At 34.0% G+C, this 25,068-nt stretch overlaps 1 protein-coding gene and 1 pseudogene across 11 annotated transcripts in view; one reads left to right on the top strand and one right to left on the bottom strand.

The window, feature by feature from the left end:
- Positions 1–25,068, bottom strand: part of UNC5D (unc-5 netrin receptor D) — a 472,257-nt gene that overhangs the window by 298,563 nt on the left and 148,626 nt on the right. The gene's annotated exons all lie outside the window — the stretch shown is intronic.
- LOC118609734 lies at positions 7,300–7,418 on the top strand (annotated as a pseudogene).

Here is a 25,068-nt window from a genome sequence, read left to right as displayed (position 1 = left end):
AGTTAACAAATTTGTATGGTGCACTTGTGACTCCCAACATTGATTCACACACAAATTCATTAAATATTTATTACATGGTTGTTATATGTCAGGCATTGAGCACTGCACTTTGAATTGGATAAGTACTGCCTTGTCCACAAACAGGTTACCACATAAGGAGAAGTAATTTATATAACTCTTTAATTAAACAAATGTATTAAACTACTGCTCATTGCCTGGTAATGGAGAATAAGGGAAGAAGGATCCACAGGAAATACTAGAGGCTTCACAAAAGAACACTCTACTTTAAGTTTGCTTCCAAGGAAGCAGCTTTCTCTTAGGAATTTCAAAGGAATTTCACATTTCTGCTCTCAATATCATAGTGTGCAGAACAATATGAATTTGAAAATAGAACTGAACTATCAGAAAGGCCAAAGGCACAGAACCCTGAGTGACAGAAAGACCTAGAAACTTTCAGCAACAAGTACAGACTAAAAGTGACCTACATTCAGTGATAAGAGGAAAGATGAATCACAGATGGGCCCAGCCCTTTGGAACTCCTGACTAGAATACAGAAGGACCAAAGTTTAAGAATGTAAAGAAATTAAAATACCAGAACATTTCTTTTGGAGTTGGAATCTTAGCTCAACCACTTATGTGACCTTGGGTACATCATCTCATCTTCTCTCTTTGTACCTTTGTTTTTCTCATTTAAAAAATTGAGATAATAGACCATGGTAAGGACAAAATGTCTTAATATGCAGAGAGAACTTAACATCATGCCTTGAACCTAGTGTTTTGTAAGAATTTGCTAATGAATAAACTGTTCACTCAGGTACCTAGGTTATAAAGATTATTACTAGTTTGTTTTCAGAAACTGTTAATCATTTGTTCATAAGCATATTTTATAAACAGTATATAGCTCTCCCCAGAGAATGTGAATATAATACCCATGTTACGAGAATTATTATCATAACACACATGCAAAAGCAATTTTGCCTTCCTAAAATCTAAGCTAAAGAACCAACCTAAATATTATTATACATATTGACATTACATAGATAAAAGTGGGCCCAGAATAGGAAAACACAGGTATGCTTGGCTATCTACTGAGGATTATTTTCTTTATTGGTAGAGGGCAGTACTAACCTTTTCTGGGCAAGGCACAGGACATATAAACTAATGGTCACCAGAAGTAACAGGATGGAATTTTATTGAGCCATTAGAATTTGCATTTCATCAGTGCAGATTTACTCAGCACTTATGGACAAGACATCTTACTAAGTGCTAAACAGGTGACATTTGCATATTCTGCCCTCAAGAAGCTTAAAATTTAGCTGAGGTATCATGTCTAGTATAACATAAACAACAAAAATATGTCACTAAACAGCTTCAGACAAATACAGAGTAATAGCTAGTATAGCATTTAATATTAGTATAGGTCAGAGCAGTCAAAAAAGGCGTTGTGGAGAAAGAAGATAAATAGTAAGATTTTGGGTTTTTGCACACACCACCAAGCGATTTGCCACACCAGCTGGATATCCTACAAATTAAGTCAATTCTGACGCTATCTATCCAGAAATGGCATCAGTTTCCACAAGTTCAGGGCTCAGTACCACAAGACTGCTTTCCACTACAGATGTCAATCCCAAATCCAGGTTACCTGTGCTTCTGACCAAGTGGCTATAAATCAGAGGTTCCCAAGACACCCTCCCTGTATTCAATTAATTTGCTAGAGTGGCTCACAGAACTCAGGAAACTACTTACTAGATTACCAATTTATTACAAAAGATATTAAAGAGTATGAATCAACAGCCAGATGAAGAGATATATAGGGCAAAAGAGCTTCTGTTCTCACAGAGTTTAGAGCCCAGCATGGCAGCACATGGCAACTCCCTGAACCCTGTCCTTTTGGGTTTTTATACTGCTTTCATTATTTAACTATGATTGATTAACACATTGGCTAGTGGTGCTTTAACTCAATCACCAGCCCCTCTTCCCTGGAGGTGATTGCTGGGGTGGGCCTGAGACTGAAAGTTCCAATCCTCCAATCACATGGTTGGCTCTTCTGGCAACCAGCCCCCAACCCTACCTGCTTTCCAAAAGTCACCTCATTAACATAATGAAAGACGCCTCGATTTCTCTGATTACTTAGGAAATCCCAAGGGTTTTAGGAGCTCTGTGCCAGAAAGAGGTCAAAGACTAAATATGAATTACTCATTATAAATCACATTATCACAAATGAGAATTGATTTTTGAAAGACAGAGATGCACAGAATAGTTGCAAAAGAGGAGATCATGATGCTGAATAGATAAATGTTGTAGGCAAAAGGCCAAAGACTGCGTAGTGCAACACATAGTAAATGTTAGAGTAAATTTAGTGGTAATCCAGAGAGGCCCTCGATGGGATTAGAATATACTGAACAATTACTATGTGCAAAAGGCAGGCCGAGTGCAGGGGTGGCATGCTGGAAGAAAGAATAGGATAATCTCATGAAGTTTTCGATTCAGTTAGATACATAAAATAAGGAAAATATTGACAATATGATGGTGTGAAATTAGTTAAATTATATGAGAAAAATTCTAGTTTCCAAGTACATAAAATGAAAGTTTCATAATGGAATGAACCAAATCTGTTTTCTTATTATTTTGGCAAAATGAACATCAAAGATGTATGAAATATTTTAGATGTCAGTGGGAGGACAGGCCAATTGTGGGGGAGAAGTTTGAGAGTCAGGAAATGCATTATGAGCTGCCATCTGGATTGAGTCATAGACAATAGGCAAGATTTTAATAACAGAACACAGTGGAAACTTAAAGCATCTGGGGGAAAGTCTTATATATTTAAGTCTTTAATCAATTTTGAGTTAATTTTTGTGAGTGGTATAAGATAGCAGTCTAATTTTTATTTTTATTTATTTTTTTTGCATGTGAATATCCAGTTTTCCCAGCACCATTTATTGAAAAGACTACTCTACCTTTTCCCCATTGAGTATTCTTGGCCCTCTTGTCAAATATTAGCTGACTGTATATGTGTGCATTTATTTTGAGACTCTGAGTTCTACTCCACTGGTTGATGTGTCTGTCTATTTTTATGGTAGTACTTTACTGTTTTGATTACTAAAGCTTTGTAGTATGGTTGGGAATCAGGAAGTGCGACACCTCCAGCTTTGTTTTCCTTTCTCAAGATTGCTCCAGCTATTAGAGATCTTTTGTGATTCCATTTGAATTTTAGGATTATTTATTGTATTTCTTTGAAAAATGCCATTGAAATTTTGATAGCCGTTGCACTGAATCTATACATGGCTTTAGAAAGTATGGACATTTTATCAATATTAATTCTTCTGATCCAAAAACGCAAAATACCTTTCTATTTGTTTTTGTCTTCTTCAATTACTTTCATCAAAGTCTTATAGTTTTCAGTGTACAGGTCTTTCACCTCCTTGGTTAAATTTTTTTCTAAGGATTTTATCGTTTTTGATGCTGTTATAAATAGAATTTTTTTCTTAACTTTTTTCAGATATTTCATTCTTAGTGTATAGAAATACAACTTATTTTTGTATATCGATTTTTTTATCCTGCAATTTACTGAATTTGTATATTAGTTCTGAGAATTTGAATTTTTAACAGCTTCCAGGTGCTGCTCATGCTGCCAGGCCTTCCTCTACCTTGTAAGTAGCACTGACCTAAAGAGCATGAACTTAAAGAGCAAGGAATTTGAGCCAACTGAAATTACCTCCCTAGGAAAGTAATTAGGGCTGGGGAAAAACATTTATTAAGAAACAATAAGGCATTATTTTTCAGCCTTCCAATTATCATCACCATCATCATCATCATCAATCATCATCGCATTTAAAGCAAAAGAATCCATCCTTCATTTAAATCCTTTCCTCAAACATTCTTTAAAATATTCCTTAATATTCTTGAAAATATAATAATTAACAGACTAGAGGCCCAAAACTCCACTGGTCAAAAGTCACATGGGATAACAATCTGCCTGAAACCTTTCGGGGTAGGCATAAGGTGAGAGCAGTCTAAATGGACTTTCTCCTTAGCAATGGCTCCTCCCTCCCTCTCTTCCTCCCTCCAAGCCAAACAGTTCATTAAAAGAGATTAGTTTTAAATTGATGACAAAATGTGTTGTTGCAGCTAAAAAAAAATCTGCAATAAGCAAAAGCGGAAGTGGTGGTAGGAGGGGGAGATTTTGGAGAATGCTGGGAAAAAAAGCCTTAAGAAGGAGAGGACTTTTTAAGGGAAAATTCAGAAATATTCAGACAGAGGGGTATTATTTCCTGGTAGAACACTGCTGAATTTCCGTACTCTCTGAAATTCTCCTGTGAGTGGTTTAAGATCATGATTATAGCAGCAGACACCGAAGGAAAAGAATGCAGAGAAAAGACTTAAAACTAGGTTTTCTGAAAATTCCTACACTACATGAAGAAGAAGAGATGAATTTCTTCTCCATGCTATGTCAGTACCCTTACAGTATCCACGTTAGCTCCCTTAAAATACCTACTGTCTTAATAGTGCCTGCCCATTTACTGAGAACCATTGCCTAACCAACACATTTTAAAGCACTTTAAATGTCATCTAAGCCTCACAATATTGCCTAGAAAAATATTAATATTTTGTCTATTTTACAGACGAGGTCACAGGGTTACAAAAGCTAAATGACTTAAGGTAAAAGGTAATACATGTTAGTAGGATTCGAACAGAGTCTCTCACATGCCCTCCTTGGCCAATTCCTTTATGCAGCTGATAAGAAATTTCTCAGAACTCCTTGATTGGACTTGTAACTCACTACCAAACAGCTAGAGATTTGTCCTCGGGCAAATTACTTAACCACTCTGAATGTCACACTTTTCATACATAAAACAAAATGTTATCAATTCCATAAGCATTTAGTAGATACACAGTCGGTTTTGTGATAAACATTTACTAGATATTTATAGCTACTGAACACTCAGCTCTTTGACTTCTTTGCTATGACACCTTAAACAACTTTCTCTGTTTCTATGCCACTGTGAAAAGTAAGACTATCTACTTCATAGTTTTTATACAAATTAAATGAGTTATTACTTAGAATGACTTGGCTGGCACAAAGAAATCATACCATAATATTCAGCCTTAGCTCTGAGGATAATGGAAATGATGATGGTGAAAGTGATGACAGTCACTATGCAAAGTGTTAACAATATCTGATCCCAAACCTCCAGGTCCCCGAGTAAAGATAAAAGAGATTCATGCTCATGAAAGCATAAACTGTAGAACAGTACACAGATATTAGCTCCCATTTACTTTCAAGGTGAAGCTCACAGGTGATTGAAATTCTGTCAGGGAAGATGTGACCTCACCAAAATGGACCATCACAGTTACTGTCTGAGGCGAGATGGCCTTAGATGTGGGGAATAAATTGGCTTTCCTCTGTAAGTGAAAAGATTTGGACACAATGGCAACTATATCCCACCTCAGAAGTTAGGGAATGGGGTAGAAAATTGAAATTTTCATTTAAAAATACAGGGAATTCCTGAAATAAAGAGAGATCTAATGATAGTCATTCATTTATTCAGTGATTCTATAAACATTTATCGAACCATCTCAATTATTTTGCTAGGGACTTTTAAATAATTAAAAGGAATAAAAATATTGCCAATTAACAACATTAGGCTAATGTAATTACCTTTTTTTTTAGTTTCTAAAAATTAGATCTTCTATATCTAATATCAAAACAGAATAAATTCTATGACAGTTCAAGAACTAAATGCAAAAATGAAATTCATGAAGTAGCTACAAGAAAATGCAAGTCAATGTTTATCTAATTTTGAGTTACAGATTATTTTTAGTGTGAAAACAAAGTAATATGGTACATGAACTATGAGTCAATAAGTTTCAAAAGTATAAAAAAATTAAAAAGAAATCCCATATACAAGTAAAATTTCTGCATATAGAAAATGCAGGAAGTCATTTAAAATGATATTTTAGGATGTCAAGGAGTGAAAAAAAAGTTCAATATATACTAAATGAATACAAGCAAATTATAAAATCATAACCACAACTATTTCCAATTAGGTTTCAGTGTTTTTACACTTTTATGTATTTTCCCTATTTTCTAAACTAACTCTTGATTAGTTGTTAAATAAATGTCAAAGTTTTTTAACTTTTTTTTTTTTTTTTAGTAAAGTAAAATGATTGAGAGAGCAATCAGTGATTCTAAGAGAAGACTAACATTAGGGAACATCAGAATAACCTTTAGGACACTAGGCCCCATGCAAAGAGTTTCTAATTCAGCAGATTTTCAAGTGATGTTGATGTTCTGGTACACCCAGGGGACCACATTTGAAACTACTGGGTAACATAAATTAACAGACTACAGAGCCAGATTGTGTCGGTCTCAATCCTAGTTTTGAAACTTCGTTAAGTGTGTAATTCGGCGGTCCCCAATTTTTTGGCACCAGAGACAGGTGCTTCTATGAGAATCTAATGCCCAGTGATCTGAGGTGGAGCTGAGGCGGTGATGCTAGCGCTGGGGAGTGGCTACAAATACAGATGAAGCTTTCTTTGCTCGCTAGCTCACCACTCACCTTCCTGCTTGTGATGCTAGGGTCCTAACAGGCCACTGAACAGTACTGGTCTGTGGCCCAGGGTTTGGGGACCCCTGATATAAATTACTTAATCTCTGAGCTTCGGTTTCTCCCTCTGTAAAATGAAAAACAATAATGGTATATAGTTTAACCTACCCCTTAAAACTGTTAAAATATTTTTAACACTTATAAAATTTGTCATTCATTTATAAGTTAAATGAATGCATTTATAAGGAACTCAGAATAGCGTTCACTGCACGGTAAATGTTCTGTGTATTATTTTAGTAAGAATGCAAATCTAGTATTATCCATATTTCACTAATGATGTCAGGTAACAGTTTTAAGATATCTGCCACATTATGGAACTTAATCATATTTAGTAATTTGTTAACTCCTTTTTTTTTTTTCAATTACTTTGTAATTACACTTGCCCTAAAGTCATTCGGAACTCTTAAAAGAATTATGTTTACTGAAGGTCAGGGAGTGGATGAAGTAGGAGGAAAGGCCATTGAGTACTAGACTTATGAAGTGTTGGAGGGCAGTATGAGGGATAGGGAGCTGGGGAGCTACCCTCTGAAGCCAATGGAAGAAATGGATGAGTTGATATATATGTCACTTGATCAGGTAAAACAGTTCAAATTTAAATGATACAGTTTGATCCCATGATAAAACACCACCCATAACTGGGTGGCTATAATTTCTCATCCAAATTGGAACACTTTAAAAGTGAATAGAGGGTGTCTATGGCCATGCTACCCTGAATAAGCCCAATCCCATCTGATCTCGGAAGTTAAGCAAGGTTGAGTCTGGTTAGTGGTTGGATGGGAAACCACCTAGGAAGACCAGGTGCTATAGGCGTGAAAAATAAAATAAAATAAATAAAATAAAATAAATTGACAAGGTCCTTGCAATCTGTGAGGTTAACCAAGGGTTGCCTTGCCTAAAAAAAAAAAAAAAAGAAAAAAGAAATTAAAAAGTGAATAGAGGGATGTAATATTAGTTATTATAATGGGTCAAAAGGAATAAATGAGACTTCTGGTCATAGTCCCCTCCCTTCTTTGATATCAAAATTAATAAAAATTCTTTATCCTTTCCCTACAGTCAATAAGGATAATACTTATGAGGTTTGTATAATTATGGAAACTTGGGATTCTGATATAGTTTTAGAAAGAAGTATGGTATAGTTGAGAGACTAGAAACTTGAGAGTCAAAGTTCAGGATGGACCAAGCCAGAAATGTCTATTCTGTATCCATATATTTTATAATTTATGTTGATGTTGATCTTCCTAAGGCTAAGTTACTTAAGACAAGAATTTCCCTTCCTGATTTGATTTAAAAAGATGAATTAATTTCAGAAAAGTGGGTGTGCACGTGCTTGTGTGTGTGTGTGTGTGTGTGTGTGTGCAGTAGTGACATTTCTATACAGTCATGTGGAGCAAAATGATGTTTCGTTCAACAGACCACATATACAATGGTGGTCCCATAAGATTACAATGGAGTTGAATTTTCTGTAAGAAATGGAAAGATGTGGTTTAGAAGTTTTTTGTTTTTTGTTTTCCCTCTGCTGTGAGCAATATCTGTGGGACGTGGCAAAGAATTCCCTCTCATTCTTGGCACATGATTTTTGAGTGTACAGATTACCTCTCGATCAGTCAGCCACTAATCTGTTTCAGCACAGAAGAGACTGTCCTCCAGCACAACATATTCAGAGAGTGCAACAGTCCTCCCAGACTTAGCTTGATGGTCTTCAAAGTACACTGTTGTAGATTCTTTGTTGAGGATCTAAGAGCCTATACAAGGACATAGGTCTATAAGAGCTACCTTCACAAGTATTAAGTGCCACTACCATTTTGGTAAAATTTGTGGTTATTGTGGAGCCAGCCTGTCCCCGGACTTTGGAAATATGTCCAGGCTGAAGTGATGTAAAGCATACATAAGTGTTATTTCTTCCAACAATTCAATGCTAGAGAGGGTCAATGGAACCAGAAACAAATTTCCTAAGCCAAAATATTGAGTCCTCAGTTCTATACTCTCTCCCTCTTTCATTGTTATTTTTTATATTTTTAAAAACCCTCTATTTTTTTTATAAATATCACAAAGTTCCTTAATCTGACCACTGCTCCAACATGCAACAGCCAAAACTGCATTGCCATGGCAACCCCCTGTTCCTTTCACTCTTCACTCACAGTCACTATTATGGTGACTGACACCCTACTCAGCCAATTTCTCCTTGATATTTCCAATTGATCCAGCACACCATCCCTGTTCAAGAAGCAGCACTGAGAGCTTCAATATTCTATTTCTGATCTTATAAGAGGAAGCAGGGAGAGGGCTTATGAAATGGTATAAAGTCTACAGTAGCATACACTGATGGCCTTCACATGCTCTCACCATTCACTCACTGACTCACCCAGAGCAACATCCAGTCCTGCAGGCTCCATTCATCCTAAGTGTTGTACACCGTTTTTTATCTTTCATGCTGTATATTTACTGTATCTTTTCTATGTTTAAATATGTTTAGGTATACAAATATTTATCATTGTATTATAACTGCCTACAGTATTCAGCACATGCTGTATAGGTTTATGACCTAGCAGCAATAGGCTACACCACACAGTCAAGGTGTGTATTAGGCTATACCATCTAGGTTTGTGATGTTCACACAACGAAATCATGTAAAGACGTTCCTCAAAAAGTATCCATGTCGTTAAATGACACATGACTAGACATTATCAACACAGTATTGGGGAAACTTTTTAATCTCATTTATAATATAATCAAACATAATAAAACACTTAGAAATAAATTTAAACAAGAAAGTGAAGGAATCTACATACCTAAGTCCTAAAACATTGATGAAAGAAATTGAAGAAGAAAAAAATAAATAGGAAGATACCTTGTTTACCTGAACTAGAAAAATTAATATTATTTAAATATTCATATCACCCCAAGTGTTCTATAGATTCAATGAAATCCCTATCAAAATTCTAACAAACAATTCCAAAATTCATATGGAACCACAAAAGACCTCAAATAGTCAAAGCAATCTTGAGCAAGAAAAAAGAAAGCTGGAAATGTCAAACTTCTTGATTTCAAAGTATACGTCAAAGCTATAGTAACCCAAACAGTATGGTACTGGAATAAAAATGGACACATCAATCAGTGAAGCAGAATAGAGCACCCAGAAAAAATCCCCTGCATATATGACTACTTTTCATCAAAGGCTCAAAACATATACAATGGGGAAGGGACAGTCTCTTCAATAAGTTTACTGGAAAAACAACATATCCACATGCAAAAGAATCAAAGAGGGTTCCTATCTTACACCAAATACAAAAAATCAATTCAAAATGGATTAAAGACATAAATGTTAAGACTTGTAACTGTCAAACTCCTAGAAGAAAACATAAGAGCTCCTTGACGTTGGTTTCTACAATGATTTTTTGAATATGATATTCCCATTTTTTGGATAAACACTCCCATGTTCATTGCTATGTTATTCACAATAACCAAGATATGTAATTGACCCATATGTCCATTGAAGGATGAATGGATAAACAAAATATGGTATATACATACAATGGACTATTATTATTCAGCTTTAAAAAAGAAGGAAATTCTGCCATTTGTAACAACATGGACAGACTTGGAGGGTATTATGCTAATTGAATGAACCAGACACAGAAAACCAAATATTATAGGGTCTCGATTATAAGTGGAATTTAAAATAGCCAACCTCATAGAAGTAGAAAGTAGAACGATTACCAGTTGCTAAGGGGAGAGGGCACATGGGGGAGATTGTGGTCAAAGGCTACAATGTTTCAGTCAGACAAGATAAATTCTGGACATATACTACAGCATAGTGCCTACAGATAATGATACTGTATTATATACATAAAATCTGTTATGTGGACAGATCTTATGTTAAGTGTTCTTACCACATATACACTCATACAAACAAATACTATTAACGATAATAAGGAAACATTGGGAAGTGATGAATATGCCCATGGCCTTGATGTCAGTAATGGTTTCATGATATATATTTATCCCCAAACTCATCAAGTTGTATACATTAAATATGTGCAACTTTTTACATGTCAAGCATATCTCAACAGAGTAGTTATAAAACAAAGACTTGCTGGTACAAGAAAACCAAATGGTCATGGCAGAGAGTAAGGATTCAATAACACCAACAGGAGAATGCATGCCCAGAAGACCTGAAACCTTCCACCAGCCAATGTTGTAGAAAACATCTAAACTACAACTTATTAAACATCAGTTAAGAGAGCAGATAAAATCTGGTCCTTGCCCTCACCTTAGAACAATGATAGTCTAGTCATAGAGATAAATTACTATGTATGAATCAATGAACAATATAAATGAAAATACGTGCATCAAGAACAATATTAGGAAGACAAAAATAGCACTTACTAATCAAAATATACAAATTAATTTGTAACAAATGTTTTATGTGGCAGTGTTGTTACGGGAAGAAAAAAACTGGTAACAGCAACTAACATTTATATAGCACTTCCAAGTTCATTAATATTTCTGTCTAATCAGGGAAAGAGCAGCCAAGGAAGGCTATGTGGAGGAGGTGAGATTAAAAAGGCTTCTAAGTTTGGTGTGATTCAACTTTAACAAAGGGCCTGAATACATCAAGAAGCACTAACAGAAGCAGTCACTAGACTACGTGTCTATCTGGAGACAAGCTCGAAATTTCAAAAAACAACAGAGAACACAAAAAAGTTAAAATTCATTTTTTTTTTTAAATAAAACAGACTTCATGAAAAGTTGCCAAAAGTGGATGTATTTTCTGAGCAAAAGGGCTGACTGAGTTTGGAAGAATGAACTCACTAACAGAGATTTTTGTTCCTGCGATACGCTCCAATGATGCACTGGGGACTTTAAAATAAGACCATCGACACACATTCAGATAAGTCCAGATGGCTATGCTTAGTTTCTTATCTATGAAGAAACATTTAAAAGGATGAAGTTAGAGACCCCAGAGGCCCATTGCTACTGCTTAGCATTACAAGTCACCGGAGTGATAGAGTTGAACCTGCGGACAACCGTGGTAAGAAAACAGTGAGGGATAGTGAGCAGGTTGGGGAGAAGTACCGAACCTTAAAAATACCTGCTTTGTGACTTTTAGATCCCTATACAGTACAGCCGGATATATCTTCTTACAAATGAAAATAATTTCCCTATCTCCTTTTGTTTACCTTGAAAAGGAGAATTATGCCAACCTGAGAGATTTTTGATAATTTGACCTAGTCAAAAGTTGTAGATTACTTTTTTCTTCAGCACACCAAACTGTCCCAGGAAAAGATACTTTCCATAGCTAGAAAAATGACACTCTTTCTGGAAATCACAGGGAACTCAGATATACCATTGTCTAATCTATTGCAGGCAGCAAAAATGAAGCATGAAATGTTAAGAAGTTGTTCTTCCACAGCCTCAAGAGAGTTCTGCTAAAATCGTCCCTGGGAGTGTTCTAAACCAGGCATTGGTTCTTAAACTTGCCCAAATAGTGAAACACTTGGAATTTGTTGACTTGGGAAGAAAAGCATGAAATATTGATACTGCTCATTCATTTTGTCATTTATTGCTGCCCATTGGCTGACAAGCAGCAGTAAACACCAAAGGGTGAAAAGATTGATCCTGGAGAAACTGCCATTTGAGCATATCCCACCAAATTGATTTCCTGCAAATTAAGAAAAGGCTACTCTCACGGTATTTTAGAAATAATGGCACATACTGGACTAGCTTGCAGAATTCAGTCACTATGCTGGGACACAATGATAATGATTATTTATTAAGAGTCTACTCACTATTTTAAGTATTTTTCAAATCTTTAAGGCAATCTGTGAGGTAGATGATATTATCTGTGTTACAAGATCTAGAAAGAGGATTCGGACATTTAAACAACTTACCCATGATCACTCAGCCTGGCAAAATCAGTATTTGAACCAAAGCTGTCTAATTTATCAGGCCAGATTCCCAGCCTCAGTATCCTTCTCTCCCTGCCTAGATGTTTCTTTATCCCCACATACTGGCCCTGCTGTCTCTAAACCAGACGTAATTTCAGAGTCACCTGACATTTGACTTCTAACTTATGCAATAACTCTGGTAAACAGGCTTCTGATAAATGCTTCCCGCTCTTGAACGAATTGATATTCCAAATTCTCTTATTATAGTTCTCTTACTTTGCATGTTCTTGATTATTAAGTAACTAGTTTTAACCCTGACCTTCAACTTTATATCTTAAGTCACGCTACTTGGTGCAGATTTTGCCAAAGCAAAGTATATAAAAGCCAGGATCAGCACAAAGCTCCCAAGAAAGGTGGTTTGCTTGACTTATGTTAAATAGTACCTGTCCCCACCCCCCCAAAAATACAAAGTTGATCCCTGGTAGCAAATGTGGGCTTTGTAAAGGCATTTATAGATTCCAATATACCAGGTAACTGTACATTTTGACTGTAACAGATCTATTTTTATGCTGATTGTCCAGGAATAATTATTAATAGTGCCCCATTTAACTCTCAAAGCAGTTTCAGTTTGAATGATACATTTTAAGGTTATCCTAATCATGTCACTCCTGAGGTATTGATAAGGTACTCTACAAAAAACTTCACTTAATTTTCTTTAAATCTTCACATGAGTTTGAAAATGTAGCTAGCCTTATTCCCATTATACAAATGAGTTAAATGAAAATCAAAGAGGTTAAAATACTTGATTCAAAGTCACACGATTACTGAATGGAATCAGAATTCAAAACCAGGTCTGTCTTCTTACTCTATCATGGTTTTCTGATGAGCTTCTAGAACATTTGTCTGTCTGTCTGTCTGTCTATTCAACAATAAATATATTTTTTTGCCTTTTCCAAAATGGATGTACAATTAGTTATAACATATACCAAAATCTGAAGAAAAAGGATTAAAAATACTGAAAAATAAAGTAGGAAATTAAAATAAAGCCAAATACCACTGTAATATCAAGTTATTAACCATATGACTCAATATTCTGGCTTCACATGAGAGAAAGCTACTCAGTTTCCAAACCAAGTATCGAGAAGAGAAAATAACTCAACTGCTCAGAAGAAACACAATTGTTCCTGATACTAAGTTCAGAAAACCGCAAAGTATTTCTCCTTAAGGGAACTCATAAAAGGGACACTGCAGCCCAATGAACAGAGATCTTAACAACAGTGGACCTGAAAAAAATTCTCTTCAGTCTCTGTTAAGTCTCTTTTCTATAGCATCCTTTGATATTGGTTAGTGGTGCCATTCCAAAGCATAATTCAGAAGTAGACAGGATAGGGGTTGGGGAAGAGGAAGTGATTTTACAGGAAGCTAATAGAATATCATTCAGGTATATGAATGTTGGTTAGGTTTAATCCTGAAAGAGATATTAGCACATTTAATAGTCTAGAGTATTTAATGGGTATTTATCAGGCAATCATCTATAGATGTCATTCATCTTAATGCTGACCAACACTGGGAAGAATACTTATCTGCTGCTCTATTGCCAAAAACTTATACCTATTGAAAAAAACTTTGCTGACCATTATTTTAAAAAGCCAACATTTTTCTTCTTCATTGAGGCTTTATCTTAACAGATATACCATCTATTCATTCAATTCTGGAGAGGAAATTTAATACATTGATAAATCAAGAAGTCAATGAAATGGGAAAAATGTGATGGTTCTCAAGAAAACACCTAACAATCATGCCACACGTGTACATATAATAGTGAAAATGACACACACAATATCCATCCTAACAACAGAAAGACATACTTTGTCATTTAGAAAAACCAAGGAGGAAAATAAAATATTTTAAATGAAATTCCACAAATGACAGTAGTAAATTGAACATCCAAGTATTGCTATTAAATAAGCATTTAAAGTAGTTTCACCAAAAACTATTAGAACTGATAAATGAATTCAGTAAAGCTGTAGTGTATAAAAGCAATATACAAAAATCGGTTGTGTTTCTATACATTAATAACAACCTAAAAGAAAAATAAATTAAGAAAAAAATTCCATTTAAAATTGCATCAAAGAGAATAAAATACCTAGGTGTAAATTAAACCAGAGGTAAAAGACCTGTACATTGAAAACTATAAGACACTGATGAAAGAAACTGAAGGTGACACACATAAATTAAAAGATATGCCATGCTCATGAACTGGAAGAGTCAATATTTTAAAATGTCCATACTATCCAAAACAATATATAGATTAAAAGCAATCTCTAGCAAACTAAAAGTACATCAAGTTAAAAAGTTTTTGCACACTGAAAGAAACCATCAACAACCTACTGAATAGAAGAATATACTCACCAATGATACATCCTTTAAGGGGTTAGTATTCAAAAATGTATAAGAAGCTCGTACAACTTAACACCAAAAAAAAAAAAAAAAAATCCAATTTAAAATTGAACAGAGGACCTGAAGAGACATTTCTCCAAACAGGACAAACAGATGCCCAACATCACTAATCATGAAGGAAATTCAAATTTAAAACACAATGAGATATCGCCTCACACCAATTAGGATGGTTATCATGAATAAATCAACAAATAATTTTTGGTAAGCATTTAGAGAAAAGGGAACCTTCATACGCTGTTGGTGAAATTATAAATTGGTACAACCACTATAGAAAACAATATGGAGATTCCTCAAAAAATTTAAAGAGAGCTGCCATATGACCCAGCAATTTTATTTCCAGCTATTTATCTAAAGAAAACAAAAAACACTAATTTGAAAAGATATATGTGCTCCTGTGTTAACTGCAGTATTATTTACAATAGGTGAGATACAGAAGCAACCTATGTGTCCATTAACAGTTAAGTGGATAAAGAAGATGAGGTATATGTATATATAATGGAATATTACTCAGAAATAAAAAAGAATGACATCTTGCCATTTGTGACAATATGGATGGACCTTCAGGGTATTATGCTAAGTGTAATAAGTCAGACAGAGAAAGATGAATACATTATAATTTCACTTATGTGTGGAATCAAAGATATAAAAAAAATGAATAAACAAAACCTAAACAGACTCATAGTTATATAAAAAAAGCTGACGGTTTCCAAACAAAAGGGGGTTACCGGGTATGGGTGAAATTATTAAAAAAAAAAAAAGAAAGAAAAAAAGAATTGAGGCTAAACAGTATTGGTGTTTGTCATAATTAAAGGAAGAAAAACTAAAGAATTAAAACTTCAAAAAAGCTGCTACAACAAAAAATAGATATAGAACAACTACCATGTGATCCAGCATTTCCAATTCTGTGTATTTATCCAAAAAGAAAAGAAAGAAAAATACATGCAAAAAAAAAAAAAGGAACTAATTTGAAAAGACAAGTGAATTCCCAACCAATTATGTTTAATAGTCAAGATACAGAAACAACCTAAGTATCCACTGATAGATGAGTGGATCAAGATGTGGTATGCATATACAATGGAATACTATTAAGCCATAAAAAGAATGAAATCTTGCTATTTACGACAGTATAAATGGACCCTGAGGGCATTATGCTAAGTGAAATAAGTCAGACAAAGACAAATACCTACCATATGACCTCACTCAGATGTGGAATTAAAAACAACAACAACAGCAACAACGAAATGATTTCATAGACACAAAAATGATCTCATAGGTGGGGGTGGTAGGAGGGAGAAATGGGTTAAGGGAGTCAAAAGGTACAAACTCCAGTTACAGTTAAGTCATGGGGATGTAATGTACAGTATCATGACTATAGTTAATAATACTGTATTGTATATATGAAAGTTGCTAAGAGTAAATCTTAAAAGTATAGAAGAAAAAAATTTATAACTATATATGTTGATGAAAGTTAACTACACTTATTGTGATTTCACAATATATTTATATATATTTCACAAATATTGAATCATTGTATTCTACACCTGAAACTAAAATGTTATGTGACAATTTTACCTCAATAAACAAAGAGAAAGTTTTGAAAATACGATGACAGCGTAGAATACTATTTTTTTAAATCAGATTTGTAAAAGAAACAGAACTTCCAGGAAAAATAATAATTTATGATTGATTAAACACAGCTAAAGAGAAAATTAATGAACTGATAATTATTAAGAACTTATCCAGTATGCAGTCAGACAAAGATAGGAACAACAAAAAAGCAAGGTTGAGACATGAAAGATAGAGTGTGAAGGTCTAACTTATGTTACTTGGAATTCCACAAGGAGATGATTATAGAAATAACAGGGAAGAGGCAGTCTTCAAAGAAATAATGACATTTTCCAAGAATTGTTAAAAGATTCTGAAACTCAGATCTAAGAATCACAACAAATTTCAAACGTGATAAATAAAAATTCACAACCACATAAATTTTGGTGACTCTGCAGAACATCAAAGACATATTTCGTGAAGTATATATACATTTTATTATTATTCCTTTTGTTAGTCTTAGGTTAATGCACTCTTTTGTATGTATATTTTACACACACATATACACACACACGCAAAACTTCTAAAGGCAAAGAAAATAAGTGTCTCTATATACTTTTTTTCCTCAATATAGATAACTATACCAATTAGCACTAAATAGTGCCTGAAAATAAGATTCTAGTTTTTTTTGTTTTTGTTTTTAACCTGAAACTCAGTGGAGATTCTGACTCTAAGCAGTCATTACTTCAGGCTGTAGTCTCTAAAGAATTTGAGAATTATCAGAAACCTCTACTTGCTAATCAACTGAACATATTATGATTCTTTTCTACACTGTGAGTCCTATATGAAATTTTTGATTAGTATGTACACGGCAATAATTAGTTTAGTCCCAAAGACTTCTGGATAAATGCATCCATTAACAAAATTGAATGCCAGTTTTTCAGCTAAATATATGGTTTCTGGTGTCCTCAAGAGTAGTTTTTGACTATAGAAAAGGGTGTTCAGAGCTATAATCTCTATAATAAAATTCAATTATAAGAAATTTATAAATTCCAAACCTAGATCTTTCTTAAATTCTTAAACAGCTAAATAAATATCAATTTTCTATTTATAAATCTAATAAACTTATTATTTTTAAGGGTGCTCTAAATAAGGTTTGTTTTCATTATAAATTTAAACATCTTTAAACATTTGAAACTGCATTTATCCTTCTAATATTTTGAATATTAATGGTCTCACTGATAGACCTTAGTAATCAAATCACTGTTAGAATCAAATATATTTAACCTATACTGTGAAGAAATGAAAAAAATTATGAATTAAGTGTTCAATATTTACAAGCTTACTAAGAATTAATTTAAAATCATGGTTTTAAATTTATAATTGAAATAATTACATTAGAATTGAAGCCACAGGATAATTTATTTTTCTAATAGTCCAAATACTCTTAAAGATGGTTAAGTATAAGTTTTTACAAACTTTTTAATAGAAATAGGAATACAATGGTATCGATGTCTTTTATTTCATGTCAAAACTTTCTAAGAGTTCGCTTACTCCCAAGGAAATAATTTCAGTTCCCACAATGTAACCTTCCATCGTAACTATGGAGTTGATTTCTCAGTGTTCTACAGCTCACGAAATGATCAGAAATTCAAGGTAAGAGGTTGACTGCATCTTGACAGGTACCCTTAGAGGATGCTCTGAACCCTATTTATAACTTCCATGTCAATGACTCTATATCCCAAAAGAGGTGGATTTCAATACCTGAAATTCAGATTCTACAAGATGTCTTCAAACTAACAACTAACTTAGATATGTTAGTTAAGTGGATTTTACATTTCACCTTTAAAAAACATTTTCACCTTATTTTCAAATAAGAATTTTCCCCTTCTATAGGCTTTTACACTGTTTCATATGCTTAGAAACATACCTTTTCCAACTGCATTATGGTTATCACACATGGTTCTGCTGTACTATTAGGTCACAACTTCAAGGTCATTCTATCTATAATCTCCAGTTCTTGGAAACTGAAGACTTTCTGTATTATCAACTCAGTCACATTTTAGTGGGCAATTTATCTTTCCAGTTTTTCTCAAAAATGCATGAAAGAAATGAACAGAATTTAAGAGTAAAAACAGAATATTTTAATACTATTGTAAAATTATACAACAGCCTCACCTCTTATTTCTGAAATGAAAAGCAATCCTTAATGTCTGAATTAGTATATGGATCATAGTTAATTGTTTAGAGGTATTCTTCAATTAATCTGTTTATTATGTTTAATATATTCCAAAGCAAAATTAAGAATCCACCATATAGTTGGTCATATATGAAATAAAGTTAAAATGATTTGAAGTTATCTCACAAAACAAAAACTTTTAGGTATCTCACTTGTGTTTAAATTGTGATATTTCATTTAAAATGTATGTTTTCAAATTAATGGTAAATGAGCCACTTCTAAATTAAATTAAAACTGTAGTAGACAATCGCAGAAATGTATAGCAAGAAAATAACAATTATGCAAGAAATTAGAGAAGGGGAAATTGAAGAGGAGGAAGAAAACACTGATAATTTGATTTTTGGAAAGTAGTTCCTTATCAAAAAAACAATATTGTACACATACACACACAACCTGAAAGAAAATGTTCTATGGTTTCATGTCAAAAGTTAAAAAAAGATTGTTCTTGTTGTTACATAGTATTATAATCAAAATAATTTAAAAACTACTTCCTTTGATTTCTAACATGGCCTCTCTCCAAAAAATAAAAAAAAAATATTTTCGTTTTGGGGTGATTCTAAGGCAGCTACCGATGTCTTTTAAATTCTGAAATTGAACCACTTATTCTTTTTTTAGAACTTGCTACAGTTTCACTAAAATATTACCAAATTTATTTATATATTTAATTATTATGAATAAGCTAATACATAAAAACCCATGTGAAATTAACTAGATTAATTTACTGTCCGTTCTATTGTAAGATTTCATAAAGTTCATCATGCCTTTAAGAAAAGGATAAAATTCCAGAAATCTCACAAATAACTTGTGAATATCATTTGTCTTTGTTTGTTTATAACTACACACTCACTATTTACCTGTGTAACCAACTAAAACAATCTTTATTAGAGTCCCAAGAATTTAATTGTTCCTGGCACTAGGCAAAGCTGCCTTGGCCCTGAAAGTGATTGCAGATCAAAAGAGCTCAGGCAGGACTGCCAACTATTTGGTGAATTGAATTGAGAAACTGAAAACTTTTATTCTTATGCAAAAATTAAAAAATACACAAAACGTGATTTCAATGTAAGTGAGATAGATGGTTTATTTAACTGACAAGTGACTCACTTTCCGAAGTCTTTCCACAATCGAATATCTTTCCCCTGCTTTTCCACCACTGAATAGACAACATTAATTTCATAGAATGATGCACTAAACCTAGGATGCTCTAACCCAAGTGATTCTAGTTAGAATAAAAATATTCAGTATAAAGCATATTACAGTAAATGGGGACGGGGCCTTTTCAGCACCTTGGACAGTACCACAGAGCCAGAAAGGGAAGAGGTACAGTCATACCTCAGATAGTGTGGGTTCAGTTTCGTATCAATGTAAGAAAGTTAGCCTATACGCAATAATGCGAGTCATAGTCTCTTTGTTGGAAGAATGTTTCGTCTTCAGTTTATAAAAGTGCAACACCTGTGAAGTGCAATAAAGCGCAGTACAATAAGATGAGGTGTACCTGTATTTCATAAAACAAAAGAATAAAAATTAAAGATCTTCCTATTTTAAATATTTCATGTGGCTAATTTTTTTTAATCCTCCCAATGACACCATGATGTAGCCTGGCATTACTTGTTCTATTTTGCAGATAAGTACACTGAGATTAAGTAACTTCCCCAAAGTCACACATCCAGTGCATTACACATTCAGGATTCCAAGCCAGATATCCTGACTCCAGAGCCAATGTTTTTCCTCTGTAACAAAATAAAGTTAAAGTTAAAATCAATATGTTTTTAAATACTACGTCAAAATTTCCTTTAAATACTCTATTTAAATTATAACTTACCAAATTTTTTTCTTCCATTTAACAAGTGGGCCATTATTTTTATTTCAAAAATAATTATTATTATTTGGGATGAAGCATAATTTATAAATTACTTTTAAATTAAATATTCCTTTATGTTAGGTTTGGAAACCAAACACACATACCTTATAAAATATATACTGCAAATTAACTCTATACTACTGTATCAAAAGAGTACAAAACTGTTTTCATTATCTGATTTAGTATTCTCGTACTTTATTCATAAAAATATATCCTTTAATATAAATTTATAGTTTGTGTTTTATTTCTAAATGATCACATAATAGAGGTTTTAGGATGTTATCTTCAAGCTTTTTCTCACAAACGATCTATTATATTTACAGTCTTTATACTCCACAAATGAAGAGCTGAATCTATTTTTTTCTATGTTATTCTTTTTACCACTGTTCATCAAATGCAAAAACATGAGGTCTTGAACTTTTAAAAGGTCATTTTAGGGCAAATTCAAACAAAACATTAGACTTTTTAGTGACAGGGAAAAAAAGAGCAGTAGTTTTTACAGGCCGGGAGCTGGGGCAGGAATAGGCTAGAGAGGAATAACAAGAAATTTTAGGAGGTGATGAAAATGTTCTGTATCTTGAAAGCAGTGGTGTCAAAACTCATTCAAGAGTATGTTTTAAATGGATATAGTTTATTATACATAAATTACACTGTAATAACATGAGTAAAATGGGGAGAAGATATAATTTTATACCTTGTAGAACTGAGCTTATGAAACTCATTTCCCTAAGGAATAAGTTCAACCTAAAAGAATAAAAAATAAGAATATGCTGTAATAAAATACATTCAGAAAGGGTCTGTATTCAAGACATTAGAGATACTGTGGCATACGTATGTAAATTTTTTAAAATTGACATTGTAAATAATAACAACTGGGTTGAACAAACTCACCCTATCTCTACTGCAGATAGAACACTAAGTTCTTTGTACTCTGATTAGCCACTGAAATATTCATATAGGAAGAACAAGTTACTGGAGAAAAATCTAACTATTTAATTCATAAGCTCAGTTCTATCTATAGAAAGTCTATAGTTCAAAATCTCTGGCACAACACTGTCTGACCTCTTACAGATGCGAACATCTATTGCACCTCAGTTCTGCATTATTAAAGAAAAAAGGGATAAGGGGATAAATGGAACTTTTGCAAAAATAGTCCATATTTATGTTGACAATCAGCTATGACGTGTGTTCTATACAATGTAAACGATGCATAAAATAGCCAAGAGATTTCACTTTCATTGCTACCATATTTTCCACTTAACTAGCAAACCAAGACAAAGGCTTTTAAAAGATAGATTTACTCCAGCTTACCAGCATCTTCCATTTTCTCAATAACTAGTCAATTATCATATTAGATCTCTTTGTAAATTGCCTACTTTTCCAGTGATTATTCACTGTTTACTTTAAGGAAGTAAAGTCTTTAACAAAAAGTAAAAATGGTCAGAGAGTAGCCACTATCTCCCTCCTCCCCAGTGAGGGTTGGTTTCTACTCTTGTTTTTCCTTAGTAGACTGTCTCTTCTACACTACTGTACATCTTTTTTTTCTTTTTTTTTTTGTCCAAATCAAATTGTGTTAGAAAACTCTGATGAATGAGTCCTTGTCAAGGGTTCAACATTAACTTGTTAATTAATCTCAAGTATTCATTAAGATTTATGGATATCCAACAAGGATTTAAGGGTGTGTGTGTGAAAGAGAGAGAGAGAGAGAGAGACAGAGACAGAGAGACAGAGACAGAGACAGAGACAGACAGAGAGAGAGAGAGAGACAGAGAGAGCGAGACAGAGAGAGAGAGTTTCTGAGGACTAGTGTACGGTTTTATGTTGTAGAACAGAAAATATGTCTTCAGTGGGGAAGAAGAGAGCCAGGATGAAGTATCATCATTATTCTACAAGAAGTAGGATTAAAAATAGGATGTGACATGCCCTTGAGTCCCTTACATGTGACAATGAATGAGGAAAAAGTAACTTCAGCAAGGTTCTCATCGTATCAATGCCTTGGGATTCTGAACTATCCGTCCTCAGTTCAACCTAAGAACTACTTCATTTACTTATATCAGGTATTGAACTTCCAAAAAATATTTATTTTGAAAAAAAAAATGTTTGCTTTTGAAAGTGTTTGTAAACTGCACTTCTATGATACATTCACTGGACCCACGGCATCAATGAGTTTTACACACAAAGGCTCCAACTTGCCCTGACACAGAAAGCCTTGCAATTTTATTAGCAGGAAAGGATAAATATATCCCAGAAGATTGTGACTTAAGAATGAGCATTCCAGAGAAAACCTTAGTTTCAAGTTGACTTCACACTGGAGATTATCAGTGAGGGCAAAATAGTCAAAGAGAAACAAATAAGTTACTCCATTCTGGTCAGTGTACAGAAGGGGCAGGGACTAAAAGAAACTCTCTCAGAATGAAAGAGCAAGAAGATGGTAACTGAAATTATCTGTGATCAAAACGTTCTCCGTACTTTACTCACATTTCGTCACCACCATATCTAATATCCCTGCCCATTTTTGTAAGAGTAGTATAAATCCCTTTGTCTCTCGAGGCCGATGATGAACAAAGATATCCAGCTGTGTTTGGCATGCCTCCTGCTAAAACACATAAAAAATTCATTGGTGATAAAAGCAATTCAGCAATTAGAATATCATACAGCAGCAGTCTGAGAAATCCCTGGACTTCTCATTTTGTCTTTCCATCTGGGTGGATGCTGCTCGAGGTAGCCACAGGTGGGTTTCTGAAGACTGTTGTTCACTCACACATGTATGTGTGTGTATACTGACCTAATGGTGTGTGAATGACCATTCGCTAGAAGAAGAGAAAGAAGGGACTGAGGTAAGCAGAGGTGAAAACTGGTACTGAATCCCAAGCATGTCAGCATCTCTTTTTAAGTGATTTCATGTAGAAGGCTGGACAAAATAATTCAAAAAGAAAACAAACAAACAAACAAACAAACAAAAAACCCTGAATTCCACTTACTGTATCCAACTAGAGCTGGAAATCCTCCACTTCTACAAAAAGCTGTTTTGTCAATGCAAGAGGAATAAATCGAGGAAGATATGCTTTACTTTTAGTGAAGTCAAGTGATTGCAAGAATCAACTCATTCATCATCTTCCATCAGTGAGAAATTTAGTAAATAGTAGCAGAGTAGGAGTCAATAAATGTGCCTAAATAATACCTTGGCTTTTGCTTGCTGTGCTTTTAATTTGGTAAATAAATGCCTTCCACTGGGCATGCACCCTAGAGTCCAGGCAATGACGTGGATTAAGTACTTTGTTAGCTCTGCAAAGCTGAATGCATCTCAAAGGTCTAGCTAACTATAATGGTCCTGGAACATTCAGCCTAAATCTCCTTGCTGTTTAATTTCAAACACTAAAAAGGGGGATGTGGGGGCAACAAAACTCTGAGTTAAAAATACCACCTTTTTAATAGTTTGAAGTCTGCTAACTGTACAAATAAGAGATATATGCCTTCAAATTAAGAAATACAAATATATGGATGCCTATTAAAAACCATTGCAAGATATCTTGCTAATTATATTGACCTCTAAACAACTCTTCTAGTGTAATACTAGAAATAAACATTTAACAAAGAAAAGACACTATCCTCCTACTTTATTTCACAAAAGAAATGCAAGAAGTAGAAAGCTTAATTATTTTCTAAATCCTGAATTGTAATGATTATTCAGAGGAGAAAAGAAAACCTTCACATAGGTTTCTGTTGCTCCTTTACTTTCCTTATTTCGTCCTTACTTATTTTCCTTATTTCTGTGCTGGTCAGATTATATTTAAAGTATCACACTTAGTGCATAGTCCTTGAAGTCCATTTAGGAGAGGGCAAGGAAAACTTCTATGAGAAACATTAGGGGTTAAACTTGATGGTTTTTAGGTTCCTTCCAACCCTGAGAGGGTTAGAAAACCTGTCATTGTTATGTCACCAAAAAGCAAACATTAACAAACTCAAAGCCTGCCAAGTAGCCCCTCCAAAGAGGGGAACAGAGGAAAGGCTGACAGAAAACAAAATAAAACAAAACAAAACAAAAAAACCAGATGACTAGAACTAGACACGAGAAAGTCAATTGATTCTAAGGGAGAAGAATCAGAGTCCTGGAGAAACACACTGTCCTTGAGCAAGACAACTTGACCTTCTGAAGTATAGCTTTGTTCAAATTTCAATAAAGACTTACTTAACTTAGAGGCATGCTGTTTAGCTTACCGTAATCCTAAAGTGACACAGTATACTGAGCACAGCAGTATTTTAACCTGGGGGTCTCTAAGGGTGTATGCATCAGCATTTACCACATTTTGTGGATGGATAAACAAAAGCACCAAGAAGCTAAAAGTGTAGCTAAAAGAATAATGCATTTACCCAGGGGCTGAAAGAGAACCTTCCCAGATTTCTGCCTTTTTAGGGACTCTGTTTCAACAGACTTAACAAGTAACAGGCATTTGAGCGAGGCAAAAACAC

The sequence above is a fragment of the Rousettus aegyptiacus genome, unplaced genomic scaffold, assembly GCF_014176215.1.
Source record: "Rousettus aegyptiacus isolate mRouAeg1 unplaced genomic scaffold, mRouAeg1.p scaffold_m13_p_11, whole genome shotgun sequence".
Taxonomy (NCBI): Eukaryota; Metazoa; Chordata; class Mammalia; order Chiroptera; family Pteropodidae; genus Rousettus; species Rousettus aegyptiacus.
The sequence above is the reverse complement of the archived record's forward strand: the minus strand, read 5'-3'. Positions and strand labels throughout refer to the sequence as shown.